Genomic DNA, 11,108 nt, shown 5'->3' on the forward strand with positions numbered 1-11,108 from the left:
AATCCCCTCCACCAGCAAGCCTACACAACCCACTGAACCAATAGTAGCCACTGGGGACAGACACCAAAAACAATGGTAACTATGAAATGGCAGCCTGAAAAAAGGAGACCACAAACACAGTAAGATAAGCAAAATGAGCAGACAGAAAAACACACAGCAGATGAAGGAGCAATATAAAAACTCACCAGACCTAACAAATGACAAGGAAATAGGCAGTCTACCTGAAAAAGAATTCAGAATAATGATAGTAAAGATGATCCAAAATCTTGGAAAAAGAATAGAGAAAATGGAAGAAACTTTTAACCAGGACCTAGAAGAACTAAAGAGGAAACAAGCAATGATGAACAACACACTAAATGAAATTAAAAATATACTAGAAGGGATCAATAGCAGAAAAACAGAGGCAGAAGAACAGATAAGTGACCTGAAGATAAAATAGTGGAAATAACAAATGCAGAGCATTATAAAGAAAAAAGAATGAAAAGAACTGAGGACAGACTCAGAGACGTCAGGGACAACACTAAACAAACCAACATTCGAATTATAGGGTTTCCAGAAGAAGAAGAGAAAAAGAAAGGGACTGAGAAAATATTTGAAGAGATTATAGTTGAAATTTTCCCTAATATGGGAAAGGATACACTTAATCAAGTCGAGGAAGCACAGAGAGCCCCATAAAGAATAAATCCAAGGAGAAACATGCCAAGACACATATTAATCAAACTGTCAAAAATTAAATACAAAGAAAACATATTAAAAGCAGCAAGGGGAAAACAACAAATAACACACAAGGGCATCACCATAAGGTTAACACCTGATCTTTCAGCAGAAACTCTGTAAGCCAGAAGGGGCTGGCAGGACATATTTAAAGTGACAAAGGAGAAAAACCTACAGCCAAGATTACTCTACCCAGCAAAGATCTCATTCAGATTTGATGGAGAAATGAAAACCTTTACAGACAGGCAAAAGCTGAGAGAGTACAGCACCACGAAACCAGCTTTACAGGAAATGTTAAAGGATCTTCTCTAGGCAAGAAACACAAGAGAAGAAAAAGACATGCAATAACAAACCTAAAACAGTTAAGAAAATGGGAATAGGAACACACATATCGATGACTACCTTAAATGTAAATGGATTAAATGCTCCCACCAAAAGAAACAGACTGGCTGAATGGATACAAACACAAGACCCATATATATGATGTCTACAAGAGACCCACTTCAGACCTAGAGACAAATACAGACTAAAGTGAGGGGATGGAAAAGGATATTCTATGAAAATGGAAACCAAAAGAAAGCTGGAGTAGCTATTCTCATATCAGAAAATATAAACTTTAAAATAAAGATTATTAGAAGAGACAAAGAAGGACACTACATAATAATCAAGGGATTGATCCTAGAAGAAGATATAACAATTGTAAATATTTATGCACCCAACAAAGGAGCATCTCAATACATAAGGCAATTAGTAACAGCCATGAGAGGGGAAATTGACAGTAACACATTTATAGTAGGGGACATTAACACCCCACTTTCACCAATGGATAGATCATCCAAAATGAAAATAAATAAGGAAACACAAGCTTAAAATGATAATTAAACAAGATGGACTTAATTATATTTATGGGACATTCCATCCAAAAACAACAGAATACAAATTTTTCTCAAGTGTTCATGGAACAGTCTCCAGGATAGATCATATCTTGGGTCACAAATCAAGCCTTGGTAAATTTAAGAAAATTGAAATTGTATCAAGTATCTCTTCCGACCACAATGCTATGAGACTAGAATTCAATTTCAGGAAATGTTCTGTAAAAAGTACAAACACATGGAGGCTAAACAATACACTACTTAATAACGAAGTGATCACTGAAGAAATTAAAGAGGAAATAAAAAAATACCTAGAAACAAATAACAATGGAGACACGATGACACGAATCCTTTGAGAGGCAGCAAAAGAAGTTCTAAGAGAGAAGTTTATAGCAATACAATCCTACCTTAAGAAACAGGAAACATCACGAATAAACAACCACACCTTGCACCTAAAGCAATTAGAGAAAGAAGAACAAAAATAACCCAAAGTTAGCAGAAGGAAAGAAATCTGGAGGAAAGGTTAGATCAGAAATATATGAAAACAAATGAAGGAAATGATAGCAAAGATCAATAAAACTAAAAGCTGGCTCTTTGAGATGATAAACAAAGTTGATAAACCATTAATGAGACTCATCAAGAAAAAAAGGGAGAAGACTCAAATCAATAGAATTAGAAATGAAAAAGGAGAAGTAACAACTGACACTGCAGAAATACAAAAGATCATGAGAGATTACTACAAACAAATCTATGCCAATAAAATGGACAATGAGGAATAAATGGACAAATTCTTAGAAATGCACAACCTATCAACACTGAATCAGGAAGAAATAGAAAATATGAACACACCAATCACAAGCACTGAAATTGAAACTGTGATTAAAAATCTTCCAACAAACAAAAGCCCAGGACCAGATGGCTTCACAGGTGAATTCTATCAAGTATTTAGAGAAGAGCTAACACCTATCCTTCTCAAACTCTTCCAAACTATAGCAGAGGGAGGAACACTCCCAAACTCATTTACAAGGCCACCATCACCCTGATACCAAAACCAGACAAGGATGACACAAAGAAAGAAAACTACAGGCCAATAACACTGATGAACATAGATGCAAAAATATTCAACAGAATACTAGCAAACAGAATCCAACCGCACATTAAAAGGATCATACACCATGATCAGTGGGGTTTTTTTCCAATAATGCAAGAATTCTTCAATATACGCAAATCAATCAATGTGATGCACCATATTAACAAACTGAAGGAGAAAAACCATATGGTCATCTCAATAGATGCAGAGAAAGCTTTCAACAAAATTCAACACCTATTTATGGTAAAAACCCTCCAGAAATTAGGCATAGAGGGAACTTTCCTCAACATAATAAAGCCATATATGGCAAACTGACAGCCAACATGGTTCTCAAAGTTGAAAAACTGAAAGCATTTCCACTAACATCAGGAACAAGACAAGGTTGCCCACTCTTACCACTCTTATTCAACCTAGTTTTGGAAGTTTTAGCCACAGCAATCAGAGAAGAAAAGGAAATAAAAGGAATCCAAATTGGAAAAGAAGAAGTAAAGCTGTCACTGTTTGCAGATGACATGATACTATACATAGAGAATCCTAGAGATGCTACCAGAAAATTACCAGAGCTAATCAGTGAATTTGGTAAAGTAGCAGGATACAAAATTAATGCACACATATATCTGGCAATCCTAAACACTAATGTTGAAAAATCTGAAAGTGAATTCAAGAAATCTCTCCCATTTACCATTGCAACAAAAAGAATAAAATACCTAGGAATAAACCTACCTAAGGAGACAAAAGACCTGTATGCAGAAAAGTATAAGACACTGATGAAAGAAATTAATGTTGATATAAATAGATGGAGAGATATACCATGTTCTAAGAATCAGCATTGTGAAAATGAATCTACTACACAAAGCAATCTACAGATTCAATACAATCCCTATCAAATTACCACTGACATTTTTCACAGAACTAGAACAAAAATTTCACAATTTGTATGGAAACACAAAAGACCACGAATAGCCAAAGCACTCTTGATAACGAAAAATGGAGGAATCATGCTCCCTGACTTCAGACTATACTAGAAAGCTACAGTAATCAAGACAGTATGGTACTGGCACAGAAACCGAAATATAGATCAATGGAACAGGATAGAAAGCCCAGAGACAACCCCACGCACATATGGTCACCTTAGCTTTGATAAAGTATGCAAGAATGTACAGTGGAGAAAGGACAGCCTCTTCAAAAAGTAGTGCTGGGAAAACTGGACAGCTGCATGTAAAAGTATGAGATGAGATCACTCCCTAATATCATACACAAAAATAAGCTCAAAAGTGACTGAAGACCTATATGTAAGGCCAGAAGCTATCAAACTCTTAGAGGAAAACATAGGGAGAACACTCTATGACATAAATCACAGCAAGATTCTTTTTGGCCCTCCTCCTAGAGAAATGGAAATAGAAACAGAAATAAAAAATGGGACCTAATGAAACTTAAAAGCTTTTGCACAGCAAAGGAAACCATAAACAAGACCAAAAGACAACCCTCAGAATGGGAGAAAATATTTGCAAATGAAGCAGCTGACAAAGGATTAATCTCCAAAATTTAAAAGTAGCTCCTGTAGCTCAATAACAAAAAAACAAACAACCCAATCCAAAAATGGGCAGAAGACCTAAATAGACATTTCTCCAAAGAAGATATACAGACTGCCAGCAAACACATGAAAGAATGCTCAACATCATTAATCATTACAGAAATGCAAATCAAAACTAAAATGAGATATCATCTCACCCCAGTCAGAATGGCCATCATCAAAATATCTAGAAACGATAAATGCTGGAGAGGTTGTGGAGAAAAGGGAACACGATTGCACTGCTGGTGGGAATGTGAATTGGTACAGCCACTATGGAGAACAGTATGGATGTTCCTTAAAAAACTACAAATAGAACTACCATATGACCCAGCAATCCCACTACTGGGCATATACCATGAGAAAACTATAACTTGAAAGAGTCATTTACCAAAATGTTCATTTCAGCTCTATTTACAATAGCCCGGAGATGGGACCAACCTAAGTATCCATCATTGGATGAATGGATAAAGAAGATGTGGCACATATATACAATGGAATATTACTCAGCCATAAAAAGAAACAAAATTGAGCTATTTTTAATGAGGTGGATGGACCTAGAGTCTGTCATACAGAGTGAAGTAAATCAGAAAGGGAAAGACAAATACCATATGCTATCACATATATATGGAATTTAAGATAAAAATGTCATGAAATTCCTAGGGGTAAGACAGGAATAAATTCACAGACCTACTAGGGAGTGTACTTGATGACATGTGGAAGGGGAAGTGTAAGCTGTGACAAAGTGAGAGAGTGGCAGGGACATATATACACTACCAAACATAAAATAGATAGCTAGTGGGAAGCAGCCGCATAGCCCAGGGAGATCAGCTCGGTGCTTTGTGACCACCTAGAGGCATGGGAGATGGAGGGTGGGAGGGAGGGATACACAAGAGGGAAGAGTTATGGGAACATATGTATATGTATAACTGATTCCCTTTGTTATAAAGCAGAAACTAACACACAATTTTAAAGCAATTGTACTCCAATAAAGTAAATAAAACAAAACAAAACAAACAAACAAACAAAAAAGTGCATGATACTGGCACAAAAATTGAAACATAGTTTGATGGAGCAGAATAGAAAAGCCAGAAGTTAACTAGTCAATTCATCTATGATAAAGGAGGCAATAATACACAATGGGGAAAAAAAAAAAGCAGCCTCTTCAATAAATGCTGCTGGGAAAAATGCACAGCTACATGCAAAAGAATCAAACTGGACTACTCTTTCACACTATGAACAAAAAGAAGTTCAACATGGATTAAAATTTAAATGTAAGACCTGAAACCATAACATTAAAAAATAGAAACAAAAACAAACAAACAAAAAACATAGGCAATATGCTCTTTGACATTGGTCTTATTAATATTTTTCTCGATATGTTTCCTCAGCAGGGGAAACAAAACAAAAATAAACAAATGGGACTGCATCAAACTAAGAAGATTTTACACAGCAAAGGAAACCACCAACAAAACCAAAAGGCAACCTTTTGAATGGGAGAAAATATTTTCAAATGATATATCTGATAAGTGGTTAATATCTAAGTTATATATAAAGAAAATACACAATTATGTATTAAAAAACAAACAACATGATTTAAAAATGGGCAGAGGACCTGAGTAGGCATTTCTCTAAAAAAAAAAAAAAAACATACAAATAGCCAATTGATACATGGAAATGTGTTCATCATCACTAATCATTTGGGAAATGCAAATCAAAACCACAATGAGATATTACCTCTGAGATAGTACCTCACACCTGTCAGAATGGCCACCCTCTAAAAGATAACAAATAACAAGTGTTCTCAAGAACTTGGAGTAAAGGAAACCCTTGTGCACTGTTGGTGGGAGTGTAAACTGGTGAAGCCAAGATGAAAAATAGTATGGAACTTCCTCAAAAAACTAAAAATATGACTATCATACAGTGCAGTGATTCCACATCTGCATATTTACCAACAGAAAACAAAAACACTAATTTGAAAAGGTATATGCACCCCTATGTTGATTGAAACATTATTTACAATAGCCAAGATATTGAAACAACTGAAACACACATTGAAAGATGAACAGATTAAGAAGAGAGAGAGAGAGGGAGAAAGAGAGGGAAATACTACTCAGCTATAAAAAGAATGAAATATTGCCATTTGTGACAACATGAGTGGACCTAGAAGGTATCAGTTGGCCAAAGAGTTCATTCATTTTTTTTTCTGTAAGATAGCTTTAGTAGCACTTAGTTGTCTTTAACCTCATTTGAAACAATTTTGTTAGATTGTATTGTGACGGCTGTCATATCAGCGTGCATTAAAAAAAAAAAAACATCAAAACTGGTGAATTTTTGTGTAGCCATTTTAATACTGAAGGTGGAAGAAAAAAGCAACATTTTTGCATATTATGATTTATTTCAAGAAAGGTAAAAATGCACTGAAACACAAAAAAATGATTTGTGCAGTGTATGGAGAAGGTGCTATGACTGACTGAATGTGTCAAATTGGTTTGTGAAGTTTCATACTGGAGATTTCTTGCTGGATGATGCTCCACGGTTGGTTAGACCAGTTGAAGTTGATAGCAATCATATCCAGACATTAATTGATAACAGTCAATGTTATGCCACGCTGGAGATAGCTGACATATTCAAAATATCCAAATCAAGTACTGAAAATCATTTGCACCAGCTTGCTTATGTTAATCTCTTTGATGTTTGGGTTCCACCTTCTTGACCATATACATGCATGTGATCCTCTACTGAAACGTAACAGAAATGTTCTGTTTTTAAAACAAATTGTGATGGGCAATGAAAAGTGGATACTGTACCATAATGTGGAATGGAAGAGACCATGGGGAAACGAGATGAACCACCATCAACCACACCAAAGACAGGTTTTCATCCAAAGAAGGTGATGTTGTATATATGGTGAGATTGGACCGGAGTCCTCTATTATTAGCTCCTTCCAGAAAGCCAAACGATTATTTCCAACAAATGTTGCTCCCAATTAGACCAACTGAAAGCAGCACTTGATGAAAAGTATCTGGAATTAGTCAACAGAAAACACACAATCTTCCATCCGGATAACACAGGACTGCATGTTTCCCTGATGACTAGGCAAAAACTGTTACAGCTTGGCCGGGAAGTTCTGATTCATCTGCTGTATTCACCAGAAATTGCACCTTCGGATTTCCATTTATGTTGGTCTTTACAAAATTCTCTTAATGGAAAAAATTTCAATTCCCTGGAAGACTGTAAAAGGCACCTGGAACAGTTTTTTACTCAAAAAGATAAACAGTTTTGGGAGGATGGAATTATGAAGTTACCTGAAAAATGGCAGAAGGTAGTGGAACAAAATGGTGAACACATTGTTCAAGAAAGTTCTTGGTGAAAATGGAAAATGTGTCTTTTATTTTTACTTAAAAACCAAAGGAACTTTTAGGCCAACCCAATATTATGCTAAGGGAAATAAGTCAGACAGAGAAAGAAAATTCTGGCTGATTCCATTTATATATGGAATATTATAAATAAGTAAAAAGAACAAATCAGAAACAAATTTATAGATAAAGAAAGCACACTGGTGTTTGCCAGAGGGGAGGTGGAGTTCAGGGCTGGGCAAAATAGGTGAAGGGGATTAAGAGATACAAAATTCCAGTTATAAAATGAAAAAATCACAGGGATGTAATATATAGCATAAAGAATGTAGGTAACGGTACTATGATAATTTTGCATGATGACAGATGATTATTGAAATTATGATTATTTTGTACTGTATTTAATTATAATATCACTGTGTTGTACACCTGAAACTAACATAATGTTGAATGCCAAATATACTTCAATAAAAAAAAAAACAGAAAACAGTATTCCACCTTTCCAGAATTTTGCTCTCTTGTTACATTCCAGGTTTAGTCATAAAATATACTTTGCAATGGCAAGTGGAGCTGGGGTCAGATGGGTATAGCAAGAGCTCCTCAGGAAAAAGCTGGTAGGTTTGATTTCCTGATATTTCTTCCTCTTCCCAATTTTCCCATGCTATTTTCTAGTATACGTCCATTTCTTGAAAAGCATGTCAATGTTATCTATAGAAGTAAGAAATCAAACAATCGAAATACTATTAGTCATATGCATTTCTTCTAGCATTATAGAAATATAATCTAGCAACCCAGACTTTCTACATTTTCTTCTAGTGGGAAATTCTAATTTAGAACTCGTTTCTTTTGTGTACCTTACTGAAGGAACACAAAAGTAATTAACAGAGTCTGTGTTCTTGCTATTTTGATTCTAGCCCTCCAAAATGTCACCAAATGGGTCCATGTGGCCATATTCTCAGTAGGTAACAGGTAGTATGTCACCTGATTGCTTCACCATCAATGTCATGGTCTGACAGTCCTTCATTCTGTAATGAGTGAAAGTGCACCACTGACCATACCAACCCATTTCAGTTTATTCTGTATTTACTTTCCTTCATTTCTAAAGCCAATATTTGTATTGGGCTGGAATATATTAAAATCAAGTTAAAGAGGCAGACTTAAGCTAAGACAAGCCAAAAGGAGGTGAAGGTTATTATTCAAGGCATGATTTTCCTAGGTCAGAAAAAAATCTAGTCCTCAGAAAGGGACTAGAATTATAAAATAGAATAGAATGGTATTAGAATGTTTTTCCTTCTCTCAACTCTGGTCCTTTTCCTAAGTGCACTTAATGGCTATTTATCTGCAGGTCACACTCTATGATCTCTTTAAATACCATTTAGTCCACTCAATTTGTGAACCCTCTATTTACAGGGAATCTGAATCAGATATTTGTCCAATTCAGGACCACTGGTGTCACATGAACCAGGACAAACCTTCTACTTTTTTTTTTTTTCTTTTTTCACTCATTGGAGTAGTTGAATGCATTACTCATAACAAACTGTGCTTTAGTGGTGAATCCCATCAAACAACATTGAATTGATGGTTTTCATGGAGCTGAAGAGAGCTGTGAACTTCCATCTCTGAAGATTTCACAGCCCAATAATTTTAATATACCCACATGTATTAGGGGGCAGATATTAACTTACACACTCTCCCATAGAGTGTTATATTGGGATCAATATTTCATTAGCACTCTCCAGTGATTAAGCCATGCACCAGCTAGACCCAATTCCCTGCAGTGAGTCATTGACATTTGCACTGTGGCCTGTGAGGTAATCTGCCCTTTTTAAAGGAATGAAAAAGGTTGTAAACCTTTATCAATTACTTGACATCATTAAAATCTGTCCAGTCCATTTTGAGACAGTCAATCAAACATAAAAGTCTCTAGAGTAGTAAGCTCTCATTTTTTTTAAACTGAGAAAATTGAGCCAACAATCTCTTGAAAAGTATCGTTTAAATATCTAATATGTGCTCCAGAGAAAACAAGGTGCTATGGCAGATACAAAGGCCTCCTGCTGTATGTCCGCAAGATATTTATTGACTAGTTGGAAAGTCACATCAAAATCTAATAAAATAAAACTTTACGTACTAGCTAATTAACAAAAAGAAGACATAAACAACAATAATCATGGAAAGTTACTTCTTACCTTTCAATATTATATCTCATATACTTTGCATCATGGAAGGAAAGAGGACATGGTAAATGAGATTTGGGTTGCATTTCTTAGGATTTATAACTTTTTCATAGGTTGGAAAAAAAGGAGGCCCACTTTTGTTTAGGGAGAGAGGGGAAGGAATGGAACATAACTTAAAGGAACTGGAGCTGTACAAACTAACTTTTCACCTAGATATTTCTGCACACCAGAGCCTGATCACCACAACCTGGGGAGAGCATTATTGTGTGAGCCAGAACTGAAAAATTACTAGTAGGACGTGTAAAAATGAGAACCAAAACACTAGTTTGCATTAGGTATGATAGAAATCCTGTTTAGAGTGTATTATTAAGTGAGAAGCTAGAACCATCAATGTGAAATCTCACAGGTTCATCCTGCTTCCCTAACAACTCTTCCTCTCCTTGCACACACTGCAGGTGAAGACAGATCTCTCCAACAGGTAGACTTCTTTTACCAGCAAGTCTTTCCCTCCCAAGTTTTGATCTCACTACTGAGATAACTACCAGATTGTTCTTGGCAGCTTCCAAAACACTTACATCTCCTGAATGTTTCACCTACAAGCTTCCACACCTCCCACTGGGCATCAGCTAATTTTTCACTTGCTCAAACCCTCAGAATGACAGTTCCCACAATTAGCCTTCCCAGAGGCTTCTTTCTTCCTTGGCAGTAGGTGTGGTGAATGTCAAAATCTCATCCTGTTAGCAGACTCTGTTTAGTATTAAAAGCTTTGTCTGTGACAGCAAACAAACATTTGGGGACATGGAGGGAAAAGTATCTTAAGAAGGAAAATGACTGGGACATTTGTTTCATCCTGTTGTGCGGTGTTAGAGGAAAAAGCTCATCTAGCCCAACCCCATTATTTTAATGAAGAAGAGCATGGAAACCTGAGAGAAAATGCCTAATACAAAATTTTACAGAAAGTTCATGGCAGAGGTAGTATTGGCACTTAATTGTGAAGACAAAAAGCCATGATTTATACATCTCTGAAGCCCCACAATTCCTAGAATAATGCTTTGTCCATAATAAATGCTAACTAATGTTTTGAAGGAAAACAAGATAATCTAAGGATGGATTCTTAACTAAAATGCTCAGATTAAGTCAGTTCCTAATTTATTTTTGGTTAGTTCAATTTTTCATCTACCCATTTACAATTAGATTTCATGTTTCACCTACTTTTTACCTGTAAATTTTTGTTTCTCTTCAGAATCAATCATTTTCTTCAACCAAGAGGGTTACCTCTCTCTGCTTTTGGGAAATAAGAAATATATTAATTCCCTACTCCTGCCCATGCAG

This window comes from Mesoplodon mirus, assembly GCF_964341445.2.
Source record: "Mesoplodon mirus genome assembly, chromosome: 13".
In the NCBI taxonomy this organism is placed as follows: Eukaryota; Metazoa; Chordata; class Mammalia; order Artiodactyla; family Ziphiidae; genus Mesoplodon; species Mesoplodon mirus.